General features: G+C 33.0%; 1 pseudogene; it reads right to left on the bottom strand.

The window, feature by feature from the left end:
* Positions 1-3,577: 3,577 nt before the first annotated feature.
* LOC136066404 (probable LRR receptor-like serine/threonine-protein kinase At3g47570) lies at positions 3,578-5,040 on the bottom strand (annotated as a pseudogene).
* Positions 5,041-10,153: the final 5,113 nt, after the last annotated feature.

Consider the following 10,153-nt stretch of genomic DNA (forward strand, 5'->3'; position numbering starts at 1 on the left):
ATTATGATATCTCAAATCATTTAATATTTATGGAATTGGCAATCCTTTTACGTAGAAGCTTTAGAATTATAGACAAGCAAGATTTGTCCAACAAATTAGTTTATTTAATCATTTTATTATTATTTTTAAAAAAAAAATGATTGTCCAACAAATTGGTTAACTTTGTAGCCTTTACAAGTTTACATCTCTATGTCACCAATTCAATACATGTGGCAATAATTTAAGCTTAAGTCATTAATAGAGATCTCTGTCTAGACTAGTAGGATATTAGCCAATTTCTTGTGATCTCAGTCGTTCCAATAGTGGAAATCACCCAAGTGAAAAAACTTTTTAGGCCTCTTTATATTTTTTTTTTTCAAAAAAAAAATTGAACAAGCTATATATTTATTGGATAAAAGAAACATTTAGGTATTAATTAATTGGGGTCATTCTAATCCTATGTAGTATGACAGCAGAATGAGCATATCAATTTTTAAGCGATTCCATTCTTCTCAGTTTTGCTAGGGAAAAAAGAGAGCACTGACATGAAAGATTGTGGCCTTCTAATCACTATATGATTCCCTATCATGTGGTTTGGGTGGATACATTACCAAATTCTATATCCCAATGAGAAAACAATACACTACAAGAAAATGTATTATTAGTGATGAAAAATTCGTTACTAAAAGTCCAGTTTTTCGTCGCTAAGAAGCTTTAGTGACGAAATTGGACTTTTAGTGACGAAATTCATTTCGTTGCTATAGCCTCATCGCTAAAAGTCTTGGCGACGAAAAATTTGGTCACTAAAAGTCCAATTCAGTATTTAAAAAAAAAAAAAAAAAAAACTTTTAGTGATGAAAAAGTTTCGTCGCTAAATGTTTTCCTCGCTAAAAACAGTATTTAGTGACGAAAATATTTCGTCACTACAACCATTTCAGTTTATTAAATCATATTTAGTGACGAAAAATTTCGTCACTAAAACTATTTTCGGGTACATATAGTGACGAAAATATTCGTCACTAAAACTATTTTTAAAAAAATTCCACTGCATTTAGTGACGAAATATTCCGTCACTAAAACAATTTTTTGTTGCCATATTTGTGACGAAAAAATTCGTCACTAAAACTTATTTTCTGTTTTTATTATTTTCATGACGTTGATATTAACCTGTAACCTGTCATTATATTATTAAAACCTCACATTTGATTAACACATTTATTTCAGCAACACAATTATAAAAAATCGATCCATACATTCCACAAGTTAAAATTAAAACAAGTATCAAATTCAAACTCCTTCCATACAATAATTGTTTGCAACACATACAATAATTTAAGATGTTTTATAACAATACAAAAAATGTAGCATAATATAATTAGAACCCCCTAAAGCCAAAAGATGTCCTCATATGTCTTCAAATAATGCCAAAAGTAAGACCCCTAAAGCCACCAATAAGAAATCTGCACAAATATAAAAACACTACTACGTTAAAATTGTAAAGTAAAAACATTAACTATGCTATATATAGTATGCAAAAAAAAAATTAACAAAAAAAATTAACTCAAAAGGAGAAAAAAAAAAAGAGACCTGAATCGATGAAGGGAAGTTGAAGCGACGCCGGGTGCATCGCCAGTGCGTCGCCGATGCATCGCGAAAGCGAAGCCGATGTGTCGCAAACGCTCGCCGAAGCGTCGCTAGTGCTTGCCAGTGCATCGCTAGTGCTCGCCGGTGAGAAGCCGAAGCGTCGCTAAGTGCGACGCTGGGATCGTCGCCTTAGCGTCGCCGAGCCGATGCGTCGCTGTATCGGTGACGACGGCAAGCTCTGATTCTGATTCTGATTTGGCAAGCTCTAATCCGGGGTTGGGTTTAGAGTTCGAGGGGTTTGGGTATGTGTTTGAGGGAAAGGGAGAGAACCTAGAAAAGAAGAAAGTGAAAAAAAAAAATAAAAAAAAAAAAAGGGCTGAAGCTCATATAAGTATAAAGCCTTTAGTGACAAACTTTGATTCGTCACTATTGGCTACCTTTAGCGACGAAATTTTTTGTCACTAAAAGTTTATTTCGTCGCGGTAGCTCAATTTTTTGGCGCAACAAATTTTCGTTGGCGCCTAAATTCTATGAAGCTTTTAGTGACGAACTCNTTATAAAAAATCGATCCATACATTCCACAAGTTAAAATTAAAACAAGTATCAAATTCAAACTCCTTCCATACAATAATTGTTTGCAACACATACAATAATTTAAGATGTTTTATAACAATACAAAAAATGTAGCATAATATAATTAGAACCCCCTAAAGCCAAAAGATGTCCTCATATGTCTTCAAATAATGCCAAAAGTAAGACCCCTAAAGCCACCAATAAGAAATCTGCACAAATATAAAAACACTACTACGTTAAAATTGTAAAGTAAAAACATTAACTATGCTATAAAATCATTTCTAACAATTAGTTTCAAATGATACATAAAAAATGAAGTGTTTTAACTTAAAGATAAAGTACTAACCAATAAGTGATTTAACTTGAAGATGAACCACCCCCATAGTTAAAACCGTCATCATAACCCTTACTCCTCAAAAAATTAAGAATATTCTTTTGGATCTCATCTTGCTTAGCTCGCGCCTCTTGCTCCTTAGCTCGCTCCTCATCGTCCCTAACTCTTGCCTCTTTGAGCTCAATTATCTCATTTTCTAACCGATGAATATACTCTACCGAGGAATTAGATGAGGCAATGGTTACTAGAGAAGATGAAGGTCTCATGCCAAGTCCTTTTACAATACCGGATTTTTTCTTAAAAACAAGTTTGAGATTTCCTCTTGTGTAAGGGGAATTGCATTAGGATCTTGACAATGATCCTCTTGCACTTTGAGAATAGTTTCCTACCATTTGAAAAAAAACAAAAAAAAGACAACAACAACAATCACAACATTAATACTACATATGTAACCAGTACCAACAAAGCTGGCATCAAATTCATATTAATTTGAATTGAACATGCTAAAGCAAGTAAATAACACAGCCAACATGCAATAGAACAGTACTGTGCACAAGACTTTAAACTGGTTGCTTATCACTTACTTAAATTTCACTTAAAAAAAAAAAAAAAAAAAAAAAAAAAAAGGGCTGAAGCTCATATAAGTATAAAGCCTTTAGTGACAAACTTTGATTCGTCACTATTGGCTACCTTTAGCGACGAAATTTTTTGTCACTAAAAGTTTATTTCGTCGCGGTAGCTCAATTTTTTGGCGCAACAAATTTTCGTTGGCGCCTAAATTCTATGAAGCTTTTAGTGACGAACTCAGATTCATCACTAAAGCATACTTTTTAGTGACGAAATCAAGTTCGTCGCTGAAAAATGTATTCAGATGTTTTACACTTATATGTTTTTAGCGACGAAATCACATTTCGTCACTAAAAGTATGCTTTAGTGACGAAATATGATTTCGTCACTAAAAACATATACGGGTAAATCTATTATTGTTTTTAGTGACGAAATTCATATTTCCACTAAATCATACTTTTAGTGACGAAATATGATTTCGTCGCTCAAAACATATAAGTGTAACACCTTTATTTTTTTAGTGACGACTACTTTTCGTCACTAATACTTACTTATAGCGACGAACGTATTTTCGTCACTAAAACTATCCACAGCAATACCTACAATGACGAAATATTTCCTCACTAAAAATTTCAACTTTTAGCGACGAAAGATTTCATCACTATAGATTAATTAAGTTGGTGCCAAAGTTTCCCTCCTTGGTGCTTATTTTTCAGATCACAATAGCGACGAAATTTATTTTTCGTCGCTAAATGTAATAATTTTTTTCCATTATTAGTGACGAAATTCATATTTCGTCACTAAAGCTGTATTTTTAGTGACGAAAAAATATTTCCTCACTAATTTTCGTCACTAAAAATACATTTTGTTGTAGTGATATTTACCTGTAGTTTGAAGTCCTTGTCTCGTGTATGCTAGTTTTAAGAATGTTTTGTCAAATTTTATGTAGCTTAACTACAACAACATTGATGTTCATCCTTTCTCTTGGATATTGTGTGGAACAAGCAACTCCAATTTTGAGTTTCAAAATTAAGCATTCTTGAATGTTGGAACTTCCATTTGGATCCTCATTTTGAGTGTCGTTCCTTGTCTCTATCTTGTCTTTCCTAAAGAAGAATAGAATCTACAATGTCAATGATACGTTCTGGCAAAGCTACTTTAACGAAGTCATGAAGGCTTAAGCTATCCTAGAAGATACTATCACTAGGCCTTTTTCCTGTGAACATTTCTAACAATAATATGTCATAGCTATAGACATCACGATATATTGACACTTTTTGTTTCCCATTCCATACTCTGCAATTGCACATAAAATATTATAATATAGGCATATTTTCATACAAGTAAAAGTGGGAAAGAAACTTACAACTTTTAAAGGTTATATATAACATGTTCTATTTTCTAGATATGATACATCCTTACTAAAACTGTCTTTGCGTGCTTGAAATTGTAGTAAGGAACTATAGGAGAAGGAAAAGAAAAAAACTTAAGAAATGTAAATATTTACCTAGAAGAGTATAACCAATTGTTCCTCTAACCCCTATGGAGCTTGATTGATTAGTAGAACAATCTTGGGTAGCATCATGAAGGAATGTTGCCAAGCCGAAGTTGCCTACATGTCCAATCATTTCATCATCAAGAAGAATATTGCTTGGTTTGAGGTCACTATGAACAATTGGCGTTTGTCAATGACGATGTAGATAATCCAATGCACTAGCAACATCAATGGCTATATTCAGTCTTTAGAGGAGACTCAACTTTCTTGGTTTCTCAAGAGCCTCATTTATTCTTGGAGTTGGATGTAACCACTCATCTAGGTTGCCATTTCCCAAGAACTCATATATCAAATCTTTAAAATCACAACCATGATAATCAATATTGGAACATGTTGTGATCACCTTTACAAGATTTCGATGTCTGATGTTTCTTAGAGCTCCACACTCTGCTATGAAACTTTTGGAAGCTCTGTGACGCAAAAGGTTGAGGACCTTGATAGCAACCATTTGTCTACCATGACCCACCAATTAAATTAGCAGAAGAGAATCCATTAGTTGTGTTTAGGAGACTTTGGTAAGATACATTCAAAAGCGAATTTCTTGAATCACTTGAGATACTTCCATTCCTTTTCTTTTGTAAAGAATAGAGAAGTAGAAGCAACACAATCAAAGTTACTCCAAAAAGTCTAGAAGCTATAGAAATTATTAACTTCAAGGTAAGAGTTAACTTCCTCTTCTTGGTTTTTTTGTATTTGCATATAGGAAGTTGAAACTTAGGTATACCCCCACAAAGCTTAGCATTTCCCTTTACCGAAGTTCTACTTACGTTATTGAAAACTCCGTCGATTGGTAACTCACCCTCAAAATGGTTGTAAGATAGATTCAAAAATTGCAAGTAGACAAAGACCTCCAAAAATTTTGGAATTTCACTAGACAAATTATTTTCCGAAAGCTCTAGATATTGAAGACCTCTTAATGATTCTAAAGATGGAGGAATGATCCCTTGGAAGAGGTTTTTTCCCATGTATAGGAATTCAAGCTTTATGCAGCTTCCAAGACTTGCTGACATTTTTCCAGACAACATGTTTGTAGAAATATCCAATCATTCTAAGTTTATAAAAATTCTTATTTCCATGGTAAGGATACCAGTAAATTGGTTGGCAGACAAATTTAGAAAAACTGGTGAGAATGAGAGACCAATGACTTGTGGGGATATCAAACCATTCAGATTGTTATTAGCAAGATTCAAAGTAAACAAATTTCAACTCCTGCTTAGACTTAAAGGGATATTTCCTTGAAGATTATTCTCATGTAATTCCAAATCTACCAAGATTGTTAAATTTCCAATAGAGAATGGAATGTTCCCATAAAAATTATTTGTATTTAATGTCAAAACTTGTAACTTGTGAAGCTTTCCAATTTCATGGGGAATATTATCTGAGAATTTGTTCTGCCACATATCGAGTCTCTCTAAATTGATCAAATTTCCTAATTCAATAGGAATCTTTCCAGATATTTTATTATTATCTAGAACCAATTCAATAAGAGTAGTTAAGAAATTGCCAATGCACGTGGGCAACTCTCCCCCAAAATTATTGCCATTTATACCCAGTCTAGTCAGATAGGTGGCATTTGTCAAAGAACAAAGAAAACTCAAGTCATTTGCCCCTCCATTTCCAAGATTGTTAGAGGTAATGGCAAAAAATGAAATTCTATGTAGCTTCTCCAAGTGTATTATTGTTCAATGTAATCACATTTAAATTTGAGGCATTAGATATTGAAACAGGGATAAGTCCAATAAATTGGTTCTTGGCAATAACAATTTCTTCAATATTTGGTACTGTGATACCTATTTCCGATGGAAGATGTCCTTGAAATTGGTTGGTTGCTACATGAAAGTCTATTAATGAAGACAGATTGAACATTGAGGGAGGAATTGTACCAAGCAACCTATTTGTACCCACAAAAAATATGCAAGCTTGGTCAATTGGCCCAAAGAATCAGGGATGGTCCCTTTAAGAAACAATAAGTTTCCAAAAGAATGTGAGATAGTTCTTGTTAGATGATTGTTGAAAATAGAAAAAAATTCTGAGTTTTAACAAGGTGCCAAGTTTTGCAAGGATTTCTCCTATGAGAAGGTTATTATAGGCATAGAGAAATTCGAGGCTGGTGCAATTGGATAAGTTGCTTGGAATTTTGCCACTAAGTGTGTTATTTTGCAATTGTAAGGATTGCAATCTATGCAAACGACTAATTTCTAGAGGAATTTCATTATTAAAGCTATTGTTTTTAAGGGTTAAATTCCTCAAAAAACTTAAATTTCCAACATGTGGTGATATAGAGCCTACCAGTTTCAAAGATTGCAAGTCCGACATAGTGACCCTTTGATGTCGACGACCACGTGTGATACCTTGCCATTGGCAAAAGTGGATGCTATCATTCCAAGTGAGTGTTTGGATCCAACGTTTGGCTGTTTTTCTCCTTTTTTTTTTTCTTTTTTTTTTCTTTTTCTTTTTTTTGATTCACGCGTTTTCTGCGATTTGGAGACAAATAGCACTGTTTATCTGTTCATGCACTATTCATGGGACCTACAATCATTTTATTCAGGAAAAAAAATTAAAAATTGGTCTCACGGTACTATTTACATATTTAAAAATTATTTTGCTACAGTGTTTTCAATTTTCAGCAAAATAAGCTGTATCCAAATGGAGTTCCTATTTTGGTGAAAATAGCTAAATACTACATTTTAGTAAAATTTGTGTTAAATTAATTGTTTCAAAAATATATAACAAAATATTACTTTTTTAGTACTCGAGTTTCATGAAATCGAGTTCTAAGTAGTATTCGAATTTAGTGAACTTGAGTTCTTAGGTGAATCGCTAGCGTAGTACTCGATTAGATGGCAAACACGTGAGGATCGATGAAGCCGAACGACTAAATTTATGGTAATGGTACGAAAAGAAGACCTGTTCTTGTTACACCAACACCGCAGCAGAACAGCTCTGAATTTTGGGACATTTGAATAGTTTAGCCTCAGAAATGAGACGTTTACATCTTTGCTTTCATATTTTGGCTCCATTATTAGAATAGTTTGGCCGCAGAAATGAGACTACGTTTACACCTTTGCTTTTCATGCTTGGCTTCATTATTCAAAAATGGTATTGACTTAATAATTAAAAATAATTATCATGGAACGAACATTATATATTTGAAATATCATCTATGGTGTGGTTTGGATTCAACGTTTTCACGTTTTGCGCGTTCACGTTTGTGCCTTTCTTTTTTTCTTTTTTTTTTAAAAGACCATCACCCAGGTGCACTGTTCATGGCATGAACAATGCACCAAGGCATATGAATAGTAAAAAAGAGTGAATAGTAGCAGTAATATTTGACTTTTCAGCACACCAGTAAGTCTTGTGCATTGTTCACGAGACCCACAAATTTTACTTTTCATCAACTTTTTCATTAAAAATAGGTTTCATATTATTCTTCACACATTAAAAAATTATTTTGCTATGGTATTTTCAATTTTAAATTTTCAGTTTTCAGTTTTCAGTTTTTAGCTGTATCCAAACGGACCCTATATATTAAAAAAAATGATAATAAAAACTATTGCAACAATAGCACCTTGATAGTTGATAGTTTGAGGTTCAGATGATAATTTTAAGTGAGACACTTTTCTCCTTTAAATATCAATTAGATAATTGTTATTTAAAATATTTATAATATAAATTTTTGACTAAGAATATTGTTTTAGTACCTAGAGTTTGCAATCATTTAAACTTTAAAAAAAAAAATGTTTTTCATATCTAAATTATTTAAAATTTTACACTTTCTCACTTTAGATTTTTTTTTTTTTTAAATATATTTTTTTTTCTTCTCTCAACATTGAAACAAAAGAATAAACAAAAAATAAACATGATAGATTATTACATATTTCCAAAACATTGATAGTTTGTCACAAATTTTACCAAAACATGGTATTTGACTATTTTTGCCGTTGGTTCTTTTATTCAATTTAGAAGTGGGTCCGAACATCACTATTTCTCGGACTGCTTCTCTTCTTTCCCTTGCTATAAATTTGCTTCTTTTTCAGCTGCAAAACAATCATACACACACATCCATTTCAAAATTTGATAAACCGTCATTTTAGTTAAACAAAAGCCTTTCCTACCACATTGCATGGGGCCTTGTTCACACCTGAGTTCAGCTCCACCATCATCATCTTTTTCCATGCATACGTTCATCCTTCTCTGCTACTTTGGCTTTTTTTTCACCTCTGTGCTTGGTAAGAATAATGAGACAGACTGGTTGGCATTGCTCGACTTCAAAGCCAAGATTAGTAAAGATCCTCTCGGGCAGGGGCCTAGCCAGGAATAAATACATGGGGGGGCCGGGTTGTAACATAAATATACTAAACGCCAAAAGAAAAACAATCACACGCACAAAACAGTATTTACATGGTTTGGCAATTTGCTTACGTCCACAGAGTTGCAGGGATTTCACTATTATCAAAGAAAATTACAATGTGCTGCTACAGTGTTTTTCTTTCTCAAAAACAACAACAAGACAAAACCCTAATCACAAAAAAAAAAAAAAGGCTTTTATATCCTGCGCACAGGATTCACAATGGGCTACAAAATTGGCCAAAACTTTTTTGTCTACCCAAGCTTCCGCTCCATGGACTAAGCCTCAGTAAATCTCCCATTAAAAACCACGCAACATTATTCAGGTCAAGTCGGGTCATCACCCGGATCAAATCATGCCTGACGACGATTTTTTATGGAATAAAATTCATCCATTATCATCTCTATAGTGAAATTCCCTGCAATTTCCTTCTATATATAAACTATCATATTATCTGCCAAAAACTCATCCTCCATTCTATTGCGAAGTCTTGTTTTTAACAACTTCATAGCTGAGAAAGCTCGTTCTTTAGTTGCTGTAGAAACTGGAAGGGTCAACACAAGACGAATAATTCTATCAATAAAAAAATAGACATTAGACTTTCCTGAAATTTTTAATCCCCTACATAGCTCGGAAATTGTACTCATATTCTGAAAATCTGGATGTTTTATCACATCAAGCTCATAATGTTGCAATTGAGACTCCAAAAGTTCTTGTTCATGTTTAGTAAAATCTTGAGGATAATATTTCTTAACTAAATTGCATATATGAACAATTTTGAATAATCTAAAAGCATCTTTGGGATTTAAAGCTGAACTAAGAATGACAAGTTCCGTTGTTAACTCACAAAATCTACTTTTCAATTCTTGCAATTGAAAGTCTATTGCAAGTGTAAATATGCAAATTCTAAAATGATGTTCCATTGTTAAATCTTCATCTTGACAACGATATCTACCTCGACCTTTAGTGTAACGAGCATTCATATCAGGAATATCAATTTCATGTTGCTCACAAAATGCTATAACACTAGCAAGTAAAGGCTCCCATCCATCATCTCTCAACTTTTGAATAAGTGATTTTGTAGTTGAAACTAAATGCATGGCATTTAAAAGGTCTTGAGAACGTTGTTGCAAAGCTTGACAAAGAACATTAGTAATTCCCATTATCTCTTTCATCAAATGCAAGATTAAAATAAATTCAAATGATGTTAATA

The sequence above is a fragment of the Quercus suber genome, unplaced genomic scaffold, assembly GCF_002906115.3.
Source record: "Quercus suber isolate HL8 unplaced genomic scaffold, Cork oak 2.0 scaffold_34, whole genome shotgun sequence".
NCBI lineage: Eukaryota > Viridiplantae > Streptophyta > Magnoliopsida > Fagales > Fagaceae > Quercus > Quercus suber.